The 13445-nt window shown below is 38.9% G+C and overlaps 1 pseudogene; it reads right to left on the bottom strand.

Annotated features, from left to right (window-relative positions):
- Positions 1 to 5218: 5218 nt before the first annotated feature.
- LOC149179983 (uncharacterized) overlaps positions 5219 to 13445 on the bottom strand; it is a 64485-nt pseudogene continuing 56258 nt past the window's right edge.

Raw genomic sequence — 13445 nt, 5'->3', positions numbered from 1 at the left:
TCCTGACGATGTGGAGAATATTCCACTAGATCTCCCAAAATCAATGGATGAAATTTGAGACAGAAAACCACTCCAGAGCTCCAAAATTCCAAATTTGAAATAAAATGATGAAAATGAAAGGTAAAACTACTTTTTATGTTTACTATTCACGTACTTCAAGTAAAATGTTATTTTTAGTTCATTTTTTCCTACATATATATGTATTTCTAATCAATCTGATGGAGTGATTCAGTAGGTTTAATGACTGTCGAAAGAATCTCATGTGCTAAACAGTAATTGAACATCTTTGACCACTTCCCTGAGTATATTTTTTGCAAGGTTCAAGCTCATTAAAAAATGAACCTACACCCACACAAAGCATATGTTCCCCTAGAGTTCAAGCTCATTAAAAAATGAACCTACCTTCGGTAAATAACCTTTGTGATTGTCATTACATCAGCCTTTTGAGCCTTGGTTGTGTTCCTTCCATCACCTCCATTCTTTTGGCCGATCATATGCTTCCACTTGATTGTTTACCCTTTTGAGGAATAGTTGCGATGAGTGGTTTCATTAGTCAACCTCTTCACATCACCATGTTTTGAGAAGTTCCAAACCTATTTGGAACCAGTTGCTACCCTAAACACCACCCGTTCCTCAAAAATGAATCCTCTTTAAACCCTTTTCAAACTCGTTAAATATGAAAATATTTTCAAGCTATTGGCCTTTATAGATCGCTAAAGTAATTGAAAGTGCCATCCCTCATGTAGATTTTAATCTTTTTTGGACCTGAGCCATTATCTCATGAAAAAGTTCAAGCGTTTGCCTTTTTTGCCTTGCTAAAGTGATCAAAATTATCCCTTTTGTATTATTTTAATCTTTTTGGGACCTAAGAGATTATGCTACAAAAAATAACTTCTGGAGTTTCCTTTTCATCCCTTTTCAAACTCTCTAAACATGAAAAGGACCGAGTTATCTTTGTTGTTAAACTCGTTAAAACAATAGCGACAAACTTGTCCACCCAGACAAGAACGAGTTTCACTGTCGTTAGACTCGCTAAAACATAGGGACAGGCTTGCCCAAAGGGAAAATTATAGAACAAGCATATGTTATCCTCCTCAAGCTTGACAAAAATAAATAGGCATTGGTCAGCAATGACTGGGTAAAAAGGGAAGAAAACTTGAAGAATTTTATGGTAGCAGGTTGCTCTTAAACATGACACTTTCACTCCATCACCATGATTGAGTCGGGTTGGGTTATTCCATTCAACGGTCATTTCACCATTGGTCTTTCACACCATCCATTTTAGGGGTTTAATGCTACCAATCCATCTCAATGTCACCAGTATGTTCAATAGAATTCATTCAATCAATAATTCACCATCCAGTTAATGTCTCATCCACTGCAATACCTTCAACCTCCATTTTTAATGACCGCCATTCGTGAACCTTGTGTTGTCGATCTTTTTTACCTCTAGAAAATCATTTGCTTCATTTCATGTCATATATGTGGGATACATTAAGGCCCTCCTACAATGGGTCACTTCTTTTCGACATCAACTCGTTATCCAAGAAGTTGACTTAGAAACAACCCTTTCAGTACTTTGAAGCTTTGACACCTTAATGGAAAGTTTATCACTTCCGGCGACAGGTTGACATCAATGGCCTTTGACCGAAATATTTTGCGTGGTGTTGGACATCGGATCATATATTCACACCACGTGAATTGTACTGTAGTACCTTGAGGGTCATTATCATTATCGGTGATTCCTCTCACGTCTATTAACAGCTCACATTATTGGCTAGTAATGAGGCGATGTCTTTCCATGTTCGACTTCAGAACATCGTTTCAAATGGATCGACTTGTACATTGGGGGAAGATTGAACAAGTTTTTAAGACCTCGGATTTAGTTTCATCCATATGGGCTGTGATACATTCAGGAATGTAAAGACATCAAATATACATAGAATCTGCACAGATGGTCATCCAAGCTAGGGACAATGACCCTTCATATGAAGAATCACCAGTCTGCAACTATAGATGATTATCTATTCTATGTACATGAAATTAATTTATAAAGCTGAGCATGGGAATCCTCTATAAATGATGATGTATTGTATTGTATCTTATACAAGTCACCTTCTAGTTTCGAAAACCTTGGATCCTCATGTTAAAGCATTTCACTCGACATCAAAGATTTACGACTTCATGCTTTAGGGGGAACTGTTATAGACATATTTGGGCACTTCAACCCCAATCTTATATGTCGATAACCTAGGGCTCTTTAACACCTGAAATTGTTGTTTCATACCCTAAAATATCATGGTCAACTGATTACATCATTCCCCAAAAGTTCCACCTAAAAAACCATCCAGAACTAGCCAAAATAGGACCATATTGACTGCTCCACTATCAGGGTGCGATGCATACTAACTTCTACACTAGCCAGGTTTGATGCATATTGAAGAGGCCTTATATGGGGTGTGATGAGCGAGGATGGAAAAATTTCTGAGACAATTTGCCAAGTGGATGCTCATGGAATGTTCCAGAAACTTCTCCTATGACACTTGCCTCTCTGAATTCACCCAGGGATGAGTAAGAGATCCAAGAAATATCCAAGTGAAACAAAAAAAAACAAGTGGAATGACACTAATCAAAAACCTAGAGATGACTCACACCCTTGCATACATCTATAAATGGATCCCTCATCTGAGAGATTTGAAGGTTGGAATTTTGTAATTTGTAAGGAAGTGCTGATAGTTTGTATCTGAGAAAGAGTATTGTATTGTTGGGTGATCTTACTTTTCATGAGGTGAAGAGGGCTTTGATGCTAGGAGGATGATGCTCGATCAAATAGTTGGGTTGTAATTCTCCCTTATATTTTAATAAAGTTCTTTGTGTTTTCCTCCATACAATTGCGTATTTGTGAATGTTGTTATTTGTGAATGCCATTGTATTTTCATTGTATTTTTTATTCTACAATGCTTATGATATAATAGATCACAATGCTTTGATGGTGTTTTGTTACTTTGTTTCTATAGGTAATCTCAAAGCGGGATAAGTAGGAGAGGAGGTGCAAGCTCTGTCAGGGGGGAGAGAGATGAAGCAAGGAGTTAAGCGGAAGATCTAGATTGGTTCCTTTTGCCTCTCTCTTATCTATCATACATAGAGGGAATCACAAATTTCTTTAAACTGTTTGTTTCTATGGTAGCTGCCAATCCTGGAGGGCTAGTCAATCGAAAAGACACTAGTTTTCCTAGAAACACCTAGTTGTTCCAAACCTTCATTAGGGAGGAAAAAAACATCCCCAAGGACTCCCCTCCATATGTATCAGCCGTTTTCTCTCCATGGGGCCAGAACATTGTAGCCATGACATCATGTGTTTTAAGTTATACCATGAGTGAGTACATTGATGAAATTATGCTTGCTTTCATGTCCATCTATACTCCAGGACAACCACCTACAACCATATATGACTTTGCCACATTTATAGCCTGATCGAATGCATGAGCCTCTGTATTATACCATCTATTTTTGTATTATCAATCAAAGAAGTTTCCCTTCACTCTCCAAAAGCTTGACACCAAGGGCTAGCCTAGATCTATAATCTTTTGGACCCCACTTTTCCATGAGTTTAGATCACCATATACCTACTCATACTTTATAGATTCTTTTGTGCATCCAATCATGACTATGCTCACTGGGAATCCTCCACCTGGGATAAGCCGAGAAATAAAGAAAGTCCTTGAGATTTCCAAGCAGACCAAAGTGGGTGACTGGTAGCTTTATCAGAACCATACAAAAATCAGAATATATGGTTGCATGCTTGCACCATATAAGTTGCCAAGATACCTCACCATGAGGTTGTTTGCCTTAGAATATTACAGACAAATCATCAATGTAGATGAATTCAACTTCATTAATGCCAAGAAGAAGGCCTATTTCAAAATCAAAGATCAATTGGGTCCCTTCATATGCAATTCCAGAGAGGCAATGAAAGAGGTAGACCTAATCCTACAAAGAGTGAAGTTCCAAAGGCGTTTTGTATGGAGATATGACCCTTTGGAATTAATTACCAAGAAGAGGTAAAAGGCCAAGCTAGGACCCTTCATCCACCAGTCGTACTAGAAATAGAGGCATATGCCAATCAAATAGAATGGGAGGAAGGTACCCTAGTAGATCAAGACAGCACAAGAGTAGATGTAGAAAATGCCCTGATTGATTTGGAAAAGCAACTTGATGAAAACTCTTTTCTGCAGGTACGAGAAGAGAAAGAAAGAACCATGAGTACCCTTCCAATCATGTAGACTCCTCAGAATGAGGAGAAAATTCCAAAAATAAATAGGGAGGGAGCTTCCACATTAGTGATGGACACCTCAAATTTACAACAGGAAAAAAGCAAGAAGCAAAGGCTCAATCCAGCCTCTGAACAGGAATACATAGAGGAATTAGCAGAGGTTACCAACACAGAAGCAGAAAGAAGTAGGCCTACTACTCCATTTAAAGGCATGCAAGAGCCTTCCACATCATGGACTCAGATGTTGGAAAGGCAGCTTTGTGTGCAAGTATCATCCTTCAACAGGTGTGCTTACAGAGACCAGGACATAAAGGAAAGATACAAGGAAATCAAAGCTAGAAATGACAGGCTTAAGGCAAAAACATATGCTCAGTACCTAAAGTTGACTCCCACTAATCAAACAAGGCTAATGTCAGCTTTTGACATTAAAGAGGGGAAGTTGTAGATGTCTTTCATCAAACCCATAGCTCAGCTACCCAAGACAGCATTTGATTTCAAAAAGGTTGACTTTGAAGTGTTGGCCAGGGATATTCATCCCATATACCAGATTAAACTGCACAAATAAGCTAGAGAGATGATATATTCCACCCTGATAAGTAAAGCCATAGCCACACATTAGCTACAGAACTTTTTGACCAACATTTCTGCATAATTTTAGTTAGAGAGGGCCTCCTCACAGGATAAGGATACAAGGATCGAGTCCTTATAGGAATTAGTGATTGAATTGGGACATGATCCCAAGGATATAAAAGCTATAGAGAATCTTATAAAGAAGAAAAATGTTGATATTGCTGCACTTAAGAGGCAATTAAAAATACCCCAGCTACAACATCCTCAAACTCTAAAAGTCATAGAGGGCCAAACCATAAATGAGGAGTTGATGGACTTGGTCCTAAAGTTGAATGATCAATTAAATGAAATAGAAAAGGAGTTGGATGCTTTAATTCAATTAAAGCAAAGCGACATGGCCAAAAATTCCAAAGATGTCATCCCTACAGTATCCACAGCAGTACCTTCTACACTGGTAGCTTCATTGGCACCTACAACTCCACCTGCCACAGCATTGCCAGTCACAACAGAATCTACAACAATAGGTGAATCAGGTGAGAATGTAGAAGAATTGGTAAAATCCATGGAACAAATGTCTATCCAGGCTATAGAAATGAACAGGCTAAGAGAAAAGGTGGCAAGTTTGGAAACTGACTGCAAACTTGCCCAACTTAAGCAAAAGGAAGAAGCATAAAAGGCCCAAAGAATGAGTGAAAGGATCAAAGTCTTAGAGAAATACTTAACACTGGAGAAACCTCTTGGGAAAACCAAGGAGATGTTATGGGCCAATATCATTGACTCCGTCAAGGATATTTGGCCATCAATTCAAGTTATTTTTTAGCAGACAAAGTTAGTAAAGATAGCTACAGAAGCTATCCAAAAGTTCAAAGAAGAATTAGGAGACATGCCTGAGGATGCCAATAGACTCATCCACTTCCTTAACAACAAGAATAGGTATGAGCTCCAAGAACTCAATATAGAAGATAGAATGGAAACCATATTGGAAATAAGGAAGGTCCTTTCCAAAAGGAACCTTATGCTTAACTTAGAAGAAAAGTGCCACAACATGCAGATAGTCATTGACAAGTTCATGGCTAAATTCCAAATTTTGAGGAAGAAAGGTCTACCAAGTCCTTTGGTTATCAATGAAAAAATCATGACACAGTTGGACTATTATAACAAACTCATACAGTTGGTTAAGGAACAAGCAAGCACTTCATCCATAAAAGCCCTGCCAACAGGAAAAGTTTTGTACAACACATTTTAAAACTTGTTTTTCCTAGAGCGTGAGATAAAACATTTATTCCTCACCAAGCCCAATTTTGCCAATTATATTGAAGCTGATGAGATCTATAGGAGGATGATGAAGGTAAAATTACCTAATGCAAAATGGTGGGAGACAATGACTGATTTACTATGATAAATCTACAGCAAAAAGTTACTACATAGTAAAAGTGAAAGCAGCCAGGTAAATAGATGAAAATAAGGCAGCATGGTCAAAGAGTATCAGGTGAAAGATAAAAATTGAAGAAGATTCCAGTGTGAAAGATCACAACTACAAGCCAACATAAAGGGCTACAAATCCAACAATAAAATATAGCAACACTAAATAAAAAGGGACAGCATGAAACAATTCATGAGTTGTCTCTATCTTCTTACAAGAAGATATTTGTATTTCCTAAAAATAAATCTCAAGTTTGTTTTGATATATTTTGTAATAGTTTTTGTATAAATACTTCACAATTCGAAGTATGTAGTGTGGATTCTTAGAAATTTCTATGGACTTTCTTGATCGAAGACTGTAAGCTATTGTATCACCGTTTTGACTAGCAAGATGGATTAATGAATAAAGCCAAGATATTTCACTGGATTCATGTGTAGTGCGAAGTACAGAAAAGTATTTTCTCTTGTGTTGTCATGTTTCTTTAAAAGTTTTTTCATAACCTTTGATGTATTTGAAATCTAAATGCTATAATATGGAATGATATCTCAAAATTTGCTTCATTGCACTTTGTTATGACTATTATGCATTTTAATGTTTTCTGCTAATTATCTAAGTTAAGGAATTCTTCATTGCTCCTTAGTTTAGGTAGTTTCCCTCTGATCTATAGCAAAGGATTCTTAACTACCCTTTGCTCATGATTATCCTTTGTTCATCATTTTGATCCCGGTTTGAGGATTCTTAAGTGCCCTCTCACCCTAGTTAAGATCATTTCACCCATTCGACCTAAAGACCTGTACTTCAATCTGGTAGCTTGCCCTTTGAACACTCCCTTTAATGAGTTAATTTCAATTCTGCTGCCCTTATTTGACTCCATAGCCAAATGGTCCAAAGACTTCATTCTATCCATCTATTTTAAGGATTCCACCATCCAACCTGTAATACAAATCAAACCCCCCTGAACATTAAGAACTAGCCTAAAATCCCAGAAAACAAAGCTAAATCATATAGAGAGAGCCCTCTCTGAGTCATAGGTTGGCTAGAGCCTATAATTAAAAGATTGGTTTGTGGTTACCTTTGTCTTTTCCTTCTTCTGATAACTTCTAGAGAAAAATTTTGAGTGATAACACAATCTACACATGTACCCATGTGAGACAAAATAGGCTTGAGCAAGAAATGCAAGACACTACTAAGAATCATAAAACTATGGGAAAACCAACTCTTTGGCATCCTAGTGATGGTTGACGGTGGCAAACTGATGCCAAGCTTGGTAGCCTTTGATGGTGTCTGCATGCTCAATGGTGACATCCAATTGAAAGCAAAATCTCGCCTCCGTTGCATCTGGGTACACTAATCTAGCACATATTTCCAACTCCTCTGATAACATGTGCATCATAGTCTTGAGTGCAGTCGAACCAGCAACATACTGATGCATATTGTCTGCGTTGTTCTCCAAGTCTGCGCTGGTGGCTATGCGCATCAACTCGTCAAAGTACATGTCCAGCTCCATTCGGACTTGGTTCTTTGACTTCACCTTGGTGAGTGTGCCAATAGATGGGATCGTGTGTGCATGCACAATGACATCCATGCTTATGTACACTCATGCATGTGTAGCCTGCAAACTAGTCATGAGCTGTGGGAGTTCCTCATAGTTCCGTATTTGACTCTAAATGTGTGCCTTCATCTCTGCCGCCTTGGGCTTCATCATCTTTGGAAAGTGAAATGGGGCTCCTTTATACCTCATTTTCCATGGCTACATGCAGTCAACAACACTGTCCAGATTTGACAAGATGTGTGCTCTCCTAACACAACGATGCTACCAACTATTGAGATGGACAACTTCCTTATGCACAGTACCGAATCTAGAATAAAACATCCGCATGACTATTTCGAGGGATGATACTTCATCCAGTATCACTCTCTTCAACTCTACTCTGGTGGATGATGTAACCTGTTCTCTTCCCTGCTTGGCTGCTTGTAACACCTTGGCCATGCGTTCATTCTCTGCTATCAAGAATCAAACACTCGAGCTAGTGGCCTTGGAATATTCTTTCGTAGCAACTGCCAATGATGTTGGATGCTTGCACACATCAGGTATGATCACTCCTTCTTCAACTTGTGCAAGAGATGTGTGGACATCAAGAGTATGTAGTCTACATGATTTCACAACTTTGTGTTGTGACTCGTCGAAAGATATGTTGTGCATCTCTGCTTGTAGATTGTCTTCAAGGATCTCTGTGTATCCTTGATTGCTTGGGACTTTCTCTGCTTCCGAATCTAGTGAACCTAGTGGGATGACCTCTCAGTTATGAGGCATGAGGTCAATATCCTATTCGGGCTCTGGCTGCACCGCATCTGTATCCATCTTCTCTAGAATTTGTTCAATTTCTTCATCGAAGTCCTACTCCTACGACTGCTCACCCTGTCTGCACTACGCCAGCTTCTCAAATGATTCTATAACCTGTATGGGCTCAGTTTCATTGATCTATGTGTGTTGTGCTTCCTTCTCTCTTCTATGCATCTCCTATTCTTCCCGGAGTTACTACTTCAACACTTGTAACCCTTTTTTTGTTCCCTCCATCCTCCATTTATCTTTTTGCCTTTGTGCATTCCTCTTGTTGTGTTGTCGCCTATTAGCCTCAATCTCCGAAGATGCTTTCATCATGAGTGGATATGCTTTGAACTTGCAGCTTTTTTCTACCCCTGTGTTGTCGATAACCTTTCTCTTGCCTTTTTCATGTTTTTGTTTGTTACCTTCTACTACTGTTGATGATGGTGCTCTCTGAGATGTTGCTTCATGCCTCTTTTATAACCATTACACAACTATGATGACAGGTTCATTGAGCCTAGAGAAGCTATGATAGTATCTGAATGGGTCTTCCTCAAGCCAATGACATGCCCCGTTGATATAAGTAAATTTCACTCTCGCACAGTGGTCCTTTACAAAGCAATGCAGGTCATATGGATTGAAACTTCTGGTGCTAAAATTGAATCTTTTGGATTCCTCCATCTCAACATCATTGTGATTGAGATTTTGTATTTCGTATAACCCGATTCCCAAAGAAAGATTGGGCCAAGGTGCTTTCTTCTTCTTTTGTAGTCTAGCTGACAACCTTGTGGAGATGTGATACGACACTTCTTGCATGATGAGCTTATCCATGGAAAACTTTGGTAAAACATGCAGAGGATTCTTCACACTGTAAATCCATATGAAGGTGCCAAGGGGTGAGGCATACCAATCTTCTATGTCGATCAATGCCTCCATCGCTTCCTGCAACATGTAAGGTGGATCCCACTCAAATATGATTTTGTACACTAGGGTTAAAAAGTGATCTAACAACTATGTGATAACTCCATGGAAGCTGCGTTCAGAGAACAATCTGCAATAAGTGTGCACAGAAGTTTTTGAAGGTGTTCATGCCCACTTAAAGCCTAGGAACTACTGGTGGGCACAGATTGCATCCAGAATGTAAGTGGACATGTATATCTCTGCTTGTGGACCTTTGGGTGGATGTCAGGCTTCTATCATCTATTCCTTGAACCTCATAGCCAACATGTCAGACAAGTTGCATGTCCTCCCTTTGCTGGCCAATTGGTCCAACGCAATCACCCAGCTCTACGGGAAGGTCTCTATGTTCTCTTGGTTGTATCAACGACATGCAAAGATGACTAGGTACTGATATGCCTCCTACAGTATCTTCGTCTTGGAAATGAGACTAGTTGTTTTCATGAACTTGGATGACTCTTTCACCCAACTCTTCAAGATATCTCTAGAGTTTTTGTTGTTACGTGTGCTGAAGGGTTTGTCGATTGTGATCACTAACTATGGCAAGTGATATCTATCCTAATAGTCCTTAGACCTAAAAGTAGCAAGCTCTATCCTACTGAAACTACTCAACATCATTGTCTCAAGATCAATGCGTGACAAAATCCAACGTATCATGTCCATGCATGGAAATGCGAGATACCTGCATGTAATCCGATACAAGCCATATTTGTGGACGTTGACATAGACCCTGCAGTCTTCCATATCTTCCTCAAATGTGCCTAAGAATGTATTGTTGATGTCCATCAATTTCATCTTGATGTCTCTATCTATGACCAACTTGGTGTCTCTGTAAACGAGTAAGCTCATACACACTTGTTCAACTACATCTCTAGTTTCACTTCCAATGGTGTCCTTTGACCTTGCTCTCTTGGAGGCCATTGTACTTGTACTGCTTAGAGATGGATGAACACCTGCTATACCTAGAGACATAGCAACACTCATGGCAAGAAATATGTCAGTTGAAAGCCAAAACAAATCTGAGGAATGACATGCAACATACGTAGGTGACTGGCAGTAAAGATTACGCAATTTTCACCGGGAAGCTGGGAGACTGACTGCCAAAACTGCACAAGGCACAGTACGGGCTATCGGGAAGCTAACTAACTACTGTAAATGTGCACTGCATAGTCCAACATGCCTACTATGGATTGGAGCTACGGAATGCGTAGTTTCAGTCAATAAGGACATGTAAGCCCAGAGACTGCATTGCGCAATTTTCAGCGTTAGTAGGGTAGTGTCTCCCAGAATTGCACAATTCAAGCCTTTAGGTCAGTGCTGGCCAGATTTGAAAAGTTTATGGAGGAAAGGTAGAGCCTTCACTTCAAGAAATGTGGATTTATGTTCGAGAAAGGAAAGGTTTGGGCCTTGACAACCCAAACCGACCAACAAGAAATTGAAAACATTAAAAGGTTTGAATGCATGGAAAGACTGAGTGTAAGCAAGAGAGAATGATCATGCATGAAAACAGTGAATGTAGGATTCACAAAACAGGGACCCATGCATGTGTGTGAAACAGGTCATCGCAATGATGACTAGTAGTGAAAAATAGTGTCATGCATGCAATAACAGGAAATGCAAATAAAAACTAAAACGATGCTTCTACAAGATAATATAGGTTAAAATGATAACATGAGTTCAACAAAACCAAGCAAGCAACATTCATACAAAGAGAAATAGGAAAAGCAATAGAAAAGCAACAAATGACATTGAAAGAAGAATTACCTAAACAAAGCTGAGTTGAATGTGCCGAAGGCTCCTAGATGTGTTGTGGGATGTCAGAGCTCCAAGATCGATCTGAGGAATGAGCTCTTCAGTGTCAAATAAATAATTTTGAGGCTTATGACGTGCATGCCACAAATTTTGGAAAAAATGACACTTGGAGGGAACTTTCTAAAATGATATTATCATGTAACCTCTAGCTGCTAAAATAGATCCCTAAAATTTATGGATTATTTTTGCATGTTTCTTTTTGTTATTTTGAGAAAAGTAGTCCATGCATACAAATCAGGATTGCTTAGTCCCGGAGGAGACCAATTAACCTGAAGGCACATGCAGTGGTTTACAAACTTTGGAAAGGGATTTGTGTAGTTTTTGGGTTGAGTAGGGCTAGTTGTCCCCCAGACAATATGCAATTTCTGGGATCAGCAGGTCACTTCCTCCTAGAATTGAACAATTTCTGGGCTGAAGCCCAGTGTTGGGCTAGATTGAACAATTTTCTAAGAGAGGGTTGCCTGGCTGGATTATGCAATTTTGGAGCCTAACAGGCAGCCCAGTAGGATTGTGCAATTTCTGGAGGGAAGGTGGGTTCCCCTCCAGAATTTTGCAATCTTCTGAGTCAACATCTCAGCCAGAAAATTACCTAAGCTCGTAATGGCAGCCTCTGATGGGAGACAAGAAAGTTGACATGCACATGCTGCCAAGCCACTGCAACTTAGCTGAAGCCTATGTACTTGACAATTCAATACATGTTGCTAAGGATGGCTAGTAGGGAGGATCCAAAACAAAGATAAGGAAAAAAATTGGATGGTTTTTGTAGCCGCTACAATAGGTATGATAAGATATAAATGTTTTATCAAAGGTAAGTAGTTGAAACAAATTCTAGAAAATCCTAGATAGGGAAGCTTCCAAAATCCAGATCATTCTCCCATATTTCTATAACCAACATAGGTGCAAAGGGGAGAAACTTTTTAGTGACCAACGCAGGCCACAATGCAGAAACATGTAGGTGAACGCACCCTAGTAGGATTACATGGAGTGTTGGTCCTCAAAGTGGCTCAGATGATGTAGTTTAGGGCTGAAATTTTGGGGAATGAAGGGAACATGCTTAGGGATTTATGCAATATGGTGACGAGGGTGAATAGGATGTTGATTGATCCCATTACGAGGCTCACTAATCGGATGTGACAAAATGGCCTATAACAAGGGGAGAAAAGGAATAATTATACCTAGGTCACTCTTCTTCTCTACTGAATTCCTCTTGGATCTAAGTTATTCATAATAGATATTATATCTAAAGTTTGTTTCTTTGTGGCCATAATCACTGCATGTGAAACAATACCCTAGGAACATATCATCGTACATGTATGCTTGCCTTCTGTACTAAGCAAAATTTTGGGAAGTTTGGTTTGCATGGACAACATACTCCCTTTGTTGCTACTTATTTCTCTTTTGTTGAGTAAGTGTCTCTTGTTGTTGTGCATTCCTTTCTTTTTCCGAACCAAAGGTTATTGTCTTTTTATCGTTTAATTCAATTGTTGCATTGGATTCAACATCAAAACCAAGACTAGTTCGGTCTTTGGAGATGCGTTGAGCCTCCAAAATTTCATTTAAATTTTTTGTCCCTTTGTTGAATTTCTGATTGAAGCTAAGCTATGCTTTAGCCTTTTCAAGCTCCTTCTTCATTTATCCATCAAGCTTCTCGCATATGTTAGGCTTTTCATTCAATTGTTGGTTCAAGGAATCTTGTATTTTCTTAGCTTCTTCTAACTGCATAAGTAATTACTCTACCTGTTGGCATTATGATACAAGTATTATCCTTGATGACAACTTACTCATAGGTAAGTTCGAATTTGAAAAAGGGAAACTCACATTGTAATAGGTCAATTCATAGGTAACATGGCATTGATATAGAAGAATGGGAAGTTGGACCAAAGGTCTATTGGTCATAATTAAGAAGTTGAAGGAAAAGGACGTTGTAAGGTAGTTTAAGTTGTATACACAGGTTCACTTTGTCAAAGAAGCATATACACATAGGTTCATAGAACAAAAAGAGCATATATGTATGCACGCACTTTCACAAGAGGAAAAGTGCGTATGGGTTAGAAAATCAAGGAAATTCAAGATTAAATAATTCC

The sequence above is a fragment of the Pinus tabuliformis genome, chromosome 3_2 (assembly GCF_031772625.1).
Source record: "Pinus tabuliformis cultivar Carrire ecotype Pingquan chromosome 3_2, CPIR1, whole genome shotgun sequence".
NCBI classification, from domain to species: domain Eukaryota; kingdom Viridiplantae; phylum Streptophyta; class Pinopsida; order Pinales; family Pinaceae; genus Pinus; species Pinus tabuliformis.
The sequence above is the reverse complement of the archived record's forward strand: the minus strand, read 5'-3'. Positions and strand labels throughout refer to the sequence as shown.